This window comes from Leopardus geoffroyi, chromosome D3, assembly GCF_018350155.1.
Source record: "Leopardus geoffroyi isolate Oge1 chromosome D3, O.geoffroyi_Oge1_pat1.0, whole genome shotgun sequence".
Lineage (NCBI taxonomy): Eukaryota > Metazoa > Chordata > Mammalia > Carnivora > Felidae > Leopardus > Leopardus geoffroyi.
In genome coordinates this window covers 72,565,278-72,579,570 of record NC_059339.1, presented here as the reverse complement: position 1 = coordinate 72,579,570, position 14,293 = coordinate 72,565,278, and positions in this window count along the sequence as shown.

Here is a 14,293-nt window from a genome sequence, read left to right as displayed (position 1 = left end):
TTCTGGGTTCAAATGTGCCTTATTAGTGCATGTGAATGGCCACTCTGACTGGAACCCAGCAGACCTCCTGGTAACATGCCAGCCTACAGTGCACAGGTGGTCAGAGTCGTTGGGAGACCCAGCAGCCTTTATGTCGGCTGAGGGGGCGCAGGGAGACACAGCCATGGAAAGGTCAAGTAGGGCCCTATCAACAAAGTTAACAGGATATTTAACAGAGCCCTATGTTTACTTGCTTTGCTTCCTGGCATTGGCTGAGCCCTTTCCCTCTTCACACTGTATATGTGACCCCACAGGGAAGTTCTGCCTGAGGAACTTGGCACACATTCGCTTAACAGAAGGCAAGAGGCTGGAGCACACGGTTACTCAAATCCCATGATGCAGGTTACTAGTGTGATAGGCTAAGTGGGGCTGATAAAGTTGGTAGATCAGAATGAGCTACTGTGAGGAGAATGGTTGGGGAACCTTTTGCTTCACGAAGGGATAGAAGATTGACCTTCTATGAACAAGCACCATGCAGAAGAAAGGGAAGAAAAATTAAATACTTCAGAGGTATAAAATGGTATATTGATAGTAACAGTAACACACCCGTGATGTGTATAGCATTTTATAGCTTGAAAATTGTTGTGGTTTTTTTGTGTTTTTTTTTTAAGAGATCCTTGCAATAAACCCACCTGGTAAGCAGGGGTTATTGTCTGCATTTTATGGAGAAGGGAGGTGGGCTAAGTAACTTGCCCAAATTATTGAATGAAATACCTGGCACTCAATGTAATGCTTCTGAAATGCCTGTTACTGCTGTTACTATGATTGCTAAGATTATGGTAATGTTCCCACTGCTTCCTGTGGTGCCTTATACAGAGAAGCTGCTCAACAAATATTAAGTGAATGAATGCACTGTCAGCAATAGTCACCATATTTTATTTCCATCTTGAACCAAACAGCATTTTGGTCTAGGAAATCCTGGTCAGATAAACCAAGCTTCATTCATAAGTGCCATATATATGGGACTCATGTTGGAGGTTGAACAAATGCTTGTTAAATGAATGGACATGTCTCAAGTACCCTTCTCTTAGAAAGCCACATTTAGAGGATAAAGAGTATAGAAATGGTGCCCTATGTGTGTTATCATGCTTTCCTCTTAAGCCAACTCAAACCTAGTACTGAAAATTTGCCAAAGTGACAAATAGTTACATGTTTCAGTATCCCTTTCGTCTCCTATGCGAGATAAAGCTATGTTTAACACAGAACTCATCATATAGTTTCGGTTTACATGTAACATTTTCTGCGATGCCCTCCATGACTCTAAGTCTGGGCCCAGTAAACAGAAGCTCCATGCATTCAGGACAGTGTCTCAGGTAATCAAGCATTCCCAGAGCACACAGTGGATAATCAGGAATGAATTCCCCAAAGGATGTTAATATGTCGAAAGGCTCATGGGGTTAGAACAGTGAATACAGCACTTTTGGCAGTAGCCTACATGCAATGACTGGAAATTCTGAAATCAAACTGTTCCTCTACTGGCATTTACCATTCAAATACTGAAGAAAAATTCATGAACACAAAGCATCAATAAATTTTTTATTTTTTCATGACAGTTGATGCTCATTTTGAATGAGATTTGATTGTTCTTCACACTCTGGGGAATGCCAACCCCTAACAGGGAAATTTACTAGAAAAACAAAAGGACCTCTTCCGGACACATTTCCCTGACTGTTTAAGACCCCTTTGTCACTTCCATGATGCAGAAAAATAAATTCTAAATGGAAACATTTTCTCTCTCCTTTATATTAAATGTGTGGTTCAACACACAAATCTATGTTTTATGATTTTTTCTCATTTATTTTCACAATTTATTTAGGTATTTTTCTAGTCTAAATTAGACTTTAGTACGTATAATGCTGAAGTGGACAGTGTTGAATTTTTCTACTCCAGAACACTTGATTCTAGAAAGAGGACTGTCTTGGAGAAAGAGCGTGTTGTAGAAAGGGCACCTCTCTGTCCCTTCACCCATGCGGTTTCTCCTTCCTCCCCTCCTCATCAGTGACCCCGCCTGCCCATGTTTCTTTGGTTGCAGGTGCCAAGCCACAAGGCCTTCTCCCCAGGCACAGGTGTGGTCACTTGGCCCAGACGAGGCCACCTGCCCATAGTGCTCGGTCCAAGTAAAAGCACATTCCTCAAAGTAGATCAAAGAGCTCTTCCCGCAGATTGTTAGCTACAGTTGGTGCAAGCCTCCTAGGGTGCAGTCCAATAGCAGCTGCAGATGTAGTCCAGCCTTGTTGGAATGGCTAATTTGGGGGAGCACTTTTTGTGCCTGGTTTGTATATGTGGTTGCTAATGCTTTTGTAGTTTGATTATATGAACCAATAAACTTCCCATTTTTATTCAGGTTCAGCTTTAGTCCCTAGAAACTGAAAGAGACACCATTAGACTACTAGAAGCCTTAGCATTCTAATCACATGTTGGACATTCTTTTTTTTTAAATTAATTAAATTCGGGGCACCTGGGTGGCTCATAGGTTAAGGGTCCGACTTTAGCTCAGGTCATGATCTCACGGTTTGTGGATTCGAGCTCCGCATTGGGCTCTGTTTTGACAGCTCAGAGCCTGGAGACTGCTTCGGATTCTGTGTCTCCCTCTCTCTCTGCCCCTCCCCAGCTCTCACTCCACCTCTCTCTCTCTCTCTCTCTCTCTCTCTCTTTCTCAAAAATAAACATTGGGGCACCTGGGTGGCTCAGGTCATGATCTCACAGTTCTTGAGTCTGAGCCCCGCATGGGAATCTGTGCTGACAGCTCAGAGCCTGGAGCTCGTTTCAGATTCTGCGTCTCCCTCTCTCTGCCCCTCCCCTACTCACGCTCTCTTTCTAAAAACAAACATTAAAAAACAAAATAAACATACAATTTAATTTAATGATCTTTTAAACCTCAGATTAATTTATTTTTTCTTAAAGTATAGTTAACATAGTGTTATATTAATTTTAGGTGTACAATACGATGCTTCAACAATTCTATACATTTCTCAGTGCTCATCAGTATGTGTACTCTTAAACCCCTTTACCTATTTTACCCAAATTTTAGACATTGTTGAAGATTGGTCTAGAAGAGCTCAAAGTCTCTTCCTATTTATTCTATTTTATGGTCCTTTAATTCTTGTGTTTTAGGAGAAAAGTTTTACTTTTCTCATTTCTTTTTTCATATTTGGATGATAAAATTATTTTGTATAATTCTGTATTAAGATGCAGTATTTGTCAGTATCAGAAGGAGCAAAACTGAAAGATGTTTATTTTTTTTTATTTATTTTTAAAAAAAATGTTTTTTTTCAACGTTTATTTATTTTTGGGACAGAGAGAGACAGAGCATGAACGGGGGAGGGGCAGAGAGAGAGAGGGAGACACAGAATCGGAAGCAGGCTCCAGGCTCTGAGCCGTTAGCCCACAGCCTGACGCGGGGCTCGAACTCCCGGACCGCGAGATCGTGACCTGGCTGAAGTCGGACGCTTAACCGACTGCGCCACCCAGGCGCCCCTGAAAGATGTTTAGAAAGTGTGGAATGAGTATTCTGAGGTGTGGGCACATTTATAGATCTAAAGTTCAAAAGTAGCTGGCAAATAGCTGTCATTTTCCAACTTTTACACATAAAGAAACATGTTCAGGGGCCCTTTTTTTAGTGGCGTAAACTCTGAGGTTCATCTGTGTTCAAAGTAATCACCTGAAACAGTCTTTCTATTCACTCCTTCATCTAGTATTAACATTAAAATATAAGCTAGAAAGGAAGGAAAATTATTTAACTGGGGTGCTTTACATATCCATAGATATTTATAGTTATTTATAACTCATGTTTGTAACATAGTCTTAGCTACTATCCTTTAAATCACACTTATCTACATTGAATTAAATGCCTATCTCAAACGATGCTTATGGAGGGGTGCCAGGTTGGCTCAGTCAGTTAAGCATCCAACTCTTTTTTTTTTTAATATATGAAATTTATTGTCAAATTCGTTTCCATACAACACCCAGTGCTCATCCCAAAAGAAGCATCCAACTTTTGATTTTGGCTCAAATCATGATCTCACAGTTTGGGGGTTCAAGCCCTGCATCGGACTCTGTGCTGACAGCACAGAGCCTCTTTGGGATTCTCTCTCTCCCTCTCTCTCTGCCCCTCTCCCACTCACACACGTTCTCTCTCTCTCTCTCTCTCAATAAATAAATAAACATTAAAAATTAAAAGGTAATAAAAATAAGACATTTATAGAGAAAATTAATGTAAGATGTTGTCTTATATAAGAAATCTTGAGATGTCTTTAGAGAACTGTATTCTAGATCTGCCCTCTTTATGACTTGAAGAAAAATATTATTCGATAGCTTTCTTCAATATGTGAAAATTATTATTTCTTCAGTGTTTTCTGTACCTCCACAGGTACAAAGTAGAGTTGAAGAACAAGGAACAGATGAGACAACAGCCATTTCAAAAAGAAGACGAGAACAAAAGGAGAGTAATATATATCATATATACAATAATGAAGAACAATAATATTGGCTATGGTTTTTCTCAGGATTCAGAACTTCTGAGAAAAATACTCTGATATCCCTAAAGTTTTGAAATGCAATTATAGGTAAAGAAGCTGCAGAAATCAAATGGGTTCTTTTTGGGTTATCTAAACGTGAAATTTTGGAGTCTAATACATCCTTTGGGATTAAAAGAGTCATTAAGAAACCATTTATCTACAAAAGTATCAGGAAGAAAGCACTGAATCCAGATGGTTATCAAGTTATATTTTGGGAAATATTCAGTGATAAAGTATATCCAATTTTAAACAAGAATTGCAAATAGGCAGTAAAGCTATTTTATCTTAATTTAGTAAACATTTTCCTTCTTCACGCTGAAGCAAAAAACTCCAAGATATGAATTTCCAAAAAATTGGCTTTATAATTTAACATGAATCCAGTAAACTTTACTCCCAAAATATAGGATTATTATTATTTTTTACTGTTTAAGCAAAAAAGAGTTGAGACAGACTTGTTTTGCAAAATGAGAGGACGTATTTTGGTCAATTTCCTTTCTCCCTGCATTGGATAATACAATAAGTTCATCTCCTTCAGACATGAAGATGATATGAATCATGCTGATGGTTTTGTTGTAATCTGTCTGAATGTACAGGTTTGGAGGACAAAACCTTAGTGATTAAGATACCCTGGCTATGATAAGGAAAACTTTCCAGTCATATGATTTTAATAGTTTCTTAAAGCAGTTGACAGTCTATTCTTATAACTTTTAATTCTACCTAGGGAAATCTAGTGTACATTTGTTATTTTTGCCACCTAGCATCCACTTCTTCCTTCTGATAGTGATCAATTGTACCCTCCCCTATTCTCTCTCACTTCGTGGGCTTCAATTGACACCCCCCCTCCCCGGGCCTTGAAGAAGGAGTAAATAAACAGTATTAAGAAAAGAGCAAATTCTATCCACTTGATCACAATGCTTGGTTCAGGAATGGACCTATAGGATCAATATCCCAGCCAGGACCAAGAAGAGTCAATTATGGAACTATTGGTACAATCTGACAATAAAGACGTGTGTAAAGTTAGTCTACCCTAAGTTGTTCAGGTATCTAAGCCAATATGCTTTCTTTTTTAAAATTTAAGTTAGGAGTTCATATTGGATTTTCTATTGAGAGAAGCAGAGTTCTTATTAATATGTGATATGAGAATAGAAATCAACTGGGGAGGTGGTTGAAGTTACAGACTCTCAGACCTAACCCAGACCAACTGAATCAGTATCTCTAGAACAGGGCTCTAGGATTTATCATTTTAACAAGAGCTCCAGGTAGATTTTACAATCACTACAGTTTATGAAACACTCCATTAAGGAATTTCTTAGAACTAGCCATTGAATGTTATTCCATTTGGTGACAAAAAGCACATATTTTAGAGCTGACAGAAGTGTGTTTAAGACCCAGCTTTTCACTAAATAGATGACTTATGGCAAGATACATCATTACCCTAGTTTCAATTTTCTCATCAATAAAGTAGCAATAATAGTGTTTCAGACATCAGAGTGTTGTTTTGCATAGTAAATGAGATAAAGTATATAAGGTTCTTAATATAGCATGTTGTACTTATAAGGTGTTTAATTTCATTAGTGTTTATTATATTATTGAATTTATTATCGGCATAAGTCAAACTCTTGTGACACATTGAGAAAAAGCTCAAATTGAGGAAACTTTACTATTGAATGTAAATCAGATAGAATTGAACAAGAGTTCTACCCAACATTGATAAATATGTTAATTATGTTATTTAAAAAAATATTTGGCTCTTAATTTTATACAGTACTTTATTTTTCATAGTCAATGAAACAACAAATTAAATTAAATCCATTCATTCATTCCATAGATTCGTTCATTCAGTCAGTTTGACTTCTCTGTGCATGCTCATAATGAAGAGGCCTTTGGTCTACAAAATACATTTGAGAAGGGTAAAAAGTTTGAAAGGAATCACCTTTCATAACTTCAGCTTCAAGGAGGGTCCCAATTTGATCCAAGATAATCCAGAGGAAGAGCAAATATTGTTTCTTGCTCTGAAGTCTGGCCTAGAATTCTTCCCTCACACTTAGATAAATGCAAGAAAACTGGGGTAAAGTTTCCATTTTATTTTACCATATTGCGGGGTAAGCATTATATTATAACAGCTGGCTTCAGAATTCCTTCTATACAGGAAATGGTCTTTAGGGACATAGAACCTTAATTAACTGCTTGGGTTAGGAGGTAAGAGTCTGAAGTTCTGTCAACAATAGGCTGAACAACAAAAGACAGTGATAATTCCCTAAAGGAAAGAATAAGAGGGATTTGTATTTCTTCTCTTGGAAGTAAGGACTCAAACAGAACAGAACACAGAGACAAAGATGAGAAGGGAAAGAGAGGAGTCTGGGAGATGTGTAAGGACACGGACTGCATGATTTCTGGGTCGGTGGAAATTTCCTTCTGAGAAAATGGCTGAAGAAAATTACGTTGGAATGTTTGCATTTCTACAACTAAGGTAAAACCCTTTCTTCCACCCTTTCTGTTCCTGTCTTCAACCCAATCTCAAGTAAAGTCTGCTGCCTATATTTCTATTTTTTTGTTTTGTTTTGTTTTTAATGAAAAAATAGTTGCATCAATGAGATTAGCCAACAGAATCTGGCTGCATGTCAGCAAGTGCCTGAGCTGACATTTCCCACTCCACCCCTCTGGAAGTCCACAGAAACCTTAGGGAAGGCTTTGGACCCTAATCAGATATAGGATTTCTGGTAAAATCCTTTGCAGATGCCTCCACTCACTTATGTTTTAGGTCTTGAAGGCTGAGTAGATCACAGTTTTCTGAGTACAAGTATTGAAAATTAATACCATTGGAGCTTTGCAAGTTATAAAATAACACTTTATAAAAATAAAATGTTTTTATGTCTAGTATCTGATTTGATGCACATAGGAAATCTGTGAGGTAAGCAAGTCAGATATTATTACCTGTGTGTTATAGATAAAAATAGAGGGAAAACAAACAAAATCAAACCCAGAGAAATTAGGCACCTATTCAAAGCCCCGTGGCCAACAACCCTGAAGTTAATGCTTTTGACTGGGATCTCATTCCAGATTCATCTTCCCAGTTGCTGAACCTGGAAGGTCCATAAAATCCACCATAACTGTGAGCTGATCTTCTGGACGATCGTCAAGGACCCTCATTTACACCATACTTTTATACAGTAAACCCAACCTGTCTGTGTGGTAACATTGAAACTCTAGACTCCATCTCCTTTTCTCCACCAAGATATCTCCTCTAATCTCTTTGGACTTGGCATTTGTCTTTTCAAAAATGTATTTGTTGCATTTTAGACTTCATGGTCTTGCGTGGACTGAGCTTTACTCAGTCCTATCATATCAGTTTCTTCTAGCTACTATAACAAGTTACCACAAAGTTAGCGGCTTAAAACAACAGAAATGTATTCACCCACAGTTCTGCAAACCAGAGTCTGAAATGGCGATTGCAGTCAAGGTGTTGGCAGGCATGCAGTCCCTCCAAAGCCGCTAGGGGAGAATCCATTCTCTACAGCTTCCAGCTTTTAGTGGCCGCCAACATTTCCTGGTTTGTGGCTACATCATTGCAATTTCTGCCTCTGTGGTCACATTGTTTCCTCCTCCTCTGTTTCTGTTTCTAAACTCCTTCTGTTTCCATTATAGGGACACTTGTGATTGCATTTAGAGCCCATCCAAATAATCTAAAATAATCTCCCCATCTCAAAATCCTTAAATTAATCACATTGGCAAAGGCCCTTTTCCATTCCATGTAAAGTAAAATTTTCAGGTTATAGGTGTTAGGATCTGGTATAGGATCTGGTGTATTAGTTACCACTCTATCAGCTTATTACATTCTATCCTCTTGTATAAAGATACTGCATGCTCCTTTGCTTTTGGTTCTGGAGAGTTCCATTTCTGACTCTAAACCAGGGCAACCCTTCACTGTTATGCAACACTCTCTGGAGTGTTTAATTATTGTACCTCGCCTGAAGGTCTTTTTCTTAAATCATACTGCTATTCACTCTGAGAATTTATGACACAGATGAATTTGATTTGGAAATTGCTCAGTTTTCTAGAAGAATCTTTCTGAGTGATTTTATAGTTCATTTTTGAAAGCACATAAGATCCAGTTACCCTTCTAATTATTTCCCATGTTTCTTCTGTTCTTCATAATACAACTTTATCGCAGTTATTGCACATGCATTATATTTACTTCATATGTTCTCATTCTATCTATGATCCATTATAATCTGACTTCTACCTCCAACCCTTCACTGAAACTGCTCCTGCTTTAGTCACTGATAACTAGTATGACCATAAAAACTAACATCCAAATGAGGATATTTTGAAAGTGGAAGTAGATACTATATTATGGTAACTACTATTCTAGAAACTACACGAGGGCATGGGACATAAACTAGGGTTATCCCAGGAAAACTAGGGGACTTAGTTACCCTTTGTATGATCTTCACATTGACAAATTCAATACACACGATTTTGTCTTTGTCTTACTCCGAATGCCACCAAGTTCTTAACACGGCTGAACCCTTCCTCTGTTTACAATGCTTTTTCTCTTCTGTCATACCAATGTTTTCCCTAATTTTTCCCTCAAACAGAAAACTCCTGTATTTTTTCCCCATTTTTGCCTGTCATTCGCCACCCTTCCTAAGCCTGCTTACTTGGTTGCTCCTTCTCTACCAATTATCTATATTCTAGATTCTCTCAGGGCTCAATTTAGGCCCAACTTTTCTCTCTGCCATGTATATTCTTGTGGCTTTAGATGCCACTATATGTTGGAAACTTTAATTTATGTCTCCAGACAAGACCTTTCATATGTGTTCTCAGATTCAAATGTTCATCTACATTTTGATGTCTCCTTTTAGATATCACATGCCTCTTTAAATGTTATATACTTTTACTTCCCTATACATACCATACCAAAACTGTTTCTCTCCCAGTCTACTGTATCAGAGAAAAAGTTACCACCAACTTGAAAGTGTAAACCAGAAACCCACGCCATCCTATCCATTTGCATCTGTGCTTATTTCTTTTTTTTTTTTATTAAAAAAATTTTTTTTCAACGTTTATTTATTTTTGGGACAGAGAGAGACAGAGCATGAACGGGGGAGGGGCAGAGAGAGAGGGAGACACAGAATCGGAAACAGGCTCCAGGCTCTGAGCCATCAGCCCAGAGCCCGACGCGGGGCTCGAACTCACGGACCGCGAGATCGTGACCTGGCTGAAGTCGGACGCTTAACCGACTGCGCCACCCAGGCGCCCCAATCTGTGCTTATTTCTACCTCTAAAACACTGTTCAAATGTAACCCATTCATTTCCATCTCTTCACCACAATTGAATCAATTATCAAACTTTTCCTGCAGCTTTTTTTTTTTTTTTTCATTTTTGCTACTTGGAATTCATTCTCTACACAATAGCCAGAGTGATTTTTAATGCACACACACACACACACATCTGGTATATTATTTTTATAAATATTAAATTAATAAAATGTCTATTCTTTTTAAACTTTAATGCCTTGTGGCTTCATAACCATTGACCAAATGGTTTCATGGAAATGAAGATATTAATATAATACACAAATAGTGAAGATTTCTAAGATATGACATGAGGAGAATTTTTGCCAGACCTCAAAAGTAAGCAGAAAGTTTCTCTTGGACAAGACATGGCATATCAACAGACACAAGTGTGCAAGGAGAAATGAAAATATTACTAAGTTAGATATAAGGCTTCTGGCACATCTCCATGGAGTAAAACCCTGGGGTGAAGAGGCAAAGGATGATAGAGAATCTAGTCAGGTAAGGAATGAGGCCCAAACCAGGGGACTCTGATTTGTTGTGGCCTACAGCATTTTTGGAAAGGAACATCCTAGAAGGATGAAAAGAGAGAAAAAGTGGTGTCGTGTTGTCCTCAACATAAAGAGCACTGGAAATACCACCTGTATATGGCAAGTAAGGGATCCAGTTATTCCCGCATACTCTCAGCAGGGCATTTGGGAGAGACCTAAGTTGAGAGTTGAGTCTACCTTAGGATTACCATGGCAAAGAAGTGACTTTTAAATAGAGGTTGCATAGTAGACTAGTTGGGGGCCAGGTGTAAAACAAGGCTGAGACTCAGGGATTTAATAGTGGGGAAAAAAAAGCTCAGATTGGGCCAAATCAGTGAGGGGATGAAGGGGATGGAATGAAGGGTCATTTGCTGAAAGCAGAGAGGATCCACATTTGGCGAAGCATGACATGAGAACATTGGTGCTTCCCCAGAGCCATCTTGAGGACTGGCAATGATAGGGAACTTTGGGAAGAGGAGAAAAAGCTGTAGTGGGGAGGTAGAACTTGATTTTAGTGACTTTATCCAAAGAGTTAAATAGAAAGAAGCTGCTTTATTTTTTTTTAATTTTTTTTTAACGTTTATTTATTTTTGAGACAGGGAGAGACAGAGCATGAACGGGGGAGGGGCAGAGAGAGAGGGAGACACAGAATCTGAAACAGGCTCCAGGCTCTGAGCTGTCAGCACAGAGCCCGATGCGGGGCTCGAACTCACAGAGTGGGAGATCGTGACCTGAGCCGAAGTCGGCCGCTTAACCGACTGAGCCACCCAGGCGTCCCGAAAGAAGATGCTTTAAATGAAATGACAGATTCCTTTTATTGAAAAGATTGAGATTTAACTCACTACCCAATAAGAATTGGGAATTGTGAGCAAGACAGAAGCAATTATAGAAGATAAAGAATGCTACATAATCTTGCACATCTGAGGTAGTGTGCACACTTTTCAAAAATCTTGATACACACAAATCAGATTTTAACTCTCTTTTTGCCTTCAATTGGCTATTATTTACTTTTGAATCTAAACTCAGTAGCAAGTACTGCAGTATGTAGCAGGATATGGCCAATTCTAAATCCTTAATTTCTTCATTCTATTTTTCCTCCTGCTCAATGAAATGCAACTGCACTAACCATCTGTCCAGTCCTTCGATAAGCCAGGCTCTTTTCCCAACCTGGGACTTTGCCAGTTTTCCCCTCCTTCTGGAATGTTCTATAGTGCCAACATTCACATGGATGGATTGTTAGTATTCTGTGGTTTTAGTTTAAATGTTACCTCTATGAAGAAGCATTCCCCACCTAAAATAAGTGTCTCTACTGCCCCTCAATAATAATTCCTAAAGATGAAATATTTCCATATCATAATCTTAGTTTATAGCACTCATTACAATTATTGTACCTATCTGTTCTTTGTCCCCACAAGTGAATTTTGAACTCCATAAAGACAGAAATATTCATACTGGTCACTGCTGTTTTTCCAGTGCCAGCTCAATCATTTGTACGTGGTAAATATTCAACAGACATTTGTGAATGAAGAAATAAAACTTTCATATTCAATGGTTCCTTATTAGTAACCAAATTAAAGTAAATATCTTAGATCACCATTATATAACTTTGTAATACAACAGTCACTTTCCACTGACTATAAAGTCAGTGGAAATATACTTCCTACTTTCTTCCATAATCCACATACTTAAATTCCCGAGATAATTATTAGTTCCATTTTTTGTCCTGTAAATCCTTGCCATTGTATCTTTTTGATCATATAACTTCTTTGAGCTGACTAGCCCTTTTCAATCTCTAAATATTTTAGTCTTACTATTTAAAGCTCTTCTCACACAATAAAAACAGGTTAGAGTGGGAGAGAGCCAAAGCATAAGAGACTCTTAGAAACTGAGAACTGAGGGCTGATGGGGGGTGGGAGGGAGGGGAGGGTGGGTGAAGGGTATTGAAGAGGGCATCTTTTGGGATGAGCACTGGGTGTTGTATGGAAACCAATTTGACAATAAATTTCATATATTAAAAAAAATAAAACTCTTCTCACATACCACCTTTCCTATGAGGCTTCCATCAACCTTAGTTTGATGCTCTGTAGTCTAGTGGAATTTTGTCTTTACCTATGTAAAGCTACCTGTCTCATCCAAACTATCCTCACATAAATACATATACATGTATACACACACACTTATCTGTTAGTGTCTAAATATATAAAATGTATGGCTTTATCCTTTGGTTCATTGGTTCCCTTAGTACTATGTCTTTCATGTGAATAAAGGCACTAAATAAATACTGGATGTATATGTTAAGGAAAAAAAAACTATTTTACAATAGTACCATGCTTTTGAAAACTTCTTTCTACATCTGCATGCATGTTACAAATAATACCTATAAAGTTAAAATCACTCCCAAACCACAAATTTGCTAAATTTCCATCTATACTTTTTAAAACATGAAAATATTCATAAATGTTAAGGGGGAAGATTGAGTGCAGAAACGGAACAGAAGTAGCATTCGTTAGGCTTTTGCCAAGTACTAGAAATTATACTAAGAGGTTTATTTACATTGTCTAATTTAAATTTAATATCTACAATATCCCTATGAAGTAAATGTGCTGATTTTTCAAAACATCAGACTTAGGGAAGCAATGGGAATAATCCATGACAAATAAGGACTCACATCTACAAAATTAAAATGCTACCATTACTAAAAGAGTTCCACACCAAAGGACAGTTTTTAGTTGAATAAAAAGAAAAGTAGCAGAGGGAATCCACCACAGATTCAAAGAGTAGTTTAAGAATTAAATCCTTAAGAAACATTAAGAAGGTGAAAAATTGTTCTACTAAAGGGTATTTTGTCAAACTTACATAAAGAGTCAGAATAGATATTAGCAAAGACAGGGAAATTAATTTGTAAAGAATGTTAATTAAAACGTGAAAGAAATCTGGGAAAAATTACTTCTCTTATTTATTTCAAGAAATCTTTTGAACTGCTAATGAGAACATTTGGATCATCTCAGGAATAATTGCCTTAGTATTTATTGTATCAAATTATGAGTTTCTAAAGTTAAGGCGAAGGAGAGAGCTTAGTTGCAGATGAAAGAGAAAATAATGTAGCAACACAGAAATAAGAAATTGGTAAACAAAATATAGGTTAAGCTTAGACTTGTGTAAATTGAAGGTAGGATAAATCTTCAGTGCTTTAAAAAAAATATCTAGGGTTCAACAATTACAATGGCATCTGGAAAGTTGCCCCTAGCAGTCCATCCCACTTTCCCATTATTATATCTAGGGATTCAGAAAACAGATATTTGAAGAAAGAGAAGAGGAAGACGACAGAATCCAGAGGTTTTTTTTTTTTCCACCAACTGTAAGGTCAATAAATCATTAAGAAAGCATAATTGAAGGCCCATCCTCACCATGTTGCCCGTGATCTCATGCAAAGGATCTTCAGTACATAAGTGAAAAGTTTATACCAACCAGAAATCCAGGCCAGTATCACTCTGGCTGCCTCAAAAAGGCATCACGCACACAGCAGTTATGTATTCCTCCCTCGGCTCTCTCTCTCCACTATATTCATTTTTTAGTACAAACTGTCAGAGCAGGACTGGGCAGAAAGGATAAGAGAGGAACGAATGAACTTGGGTACATCTCTCCTCTCTACAGCATTCTAAGTAGATGTAGAAGTAGAGATAGAGAGGAGATGGGGCATGTTTCTTCTTGAGTTTTGCTGATTTTCATGTGTTCTGGTTGGCAATCTAAGAGCCAGAGAGATGAAAAGGAAGACACTGCATCAATCCAGCAGATTTATACTAGATGAAAGCCAATGAGATAGTGGAGCCTTTGCTGGGATCTATGGAGAACAACCAGTTGGCCATGTGTGCTTCAGGAAGCAGTCTCACAGAACACAAGGGGTCATAAA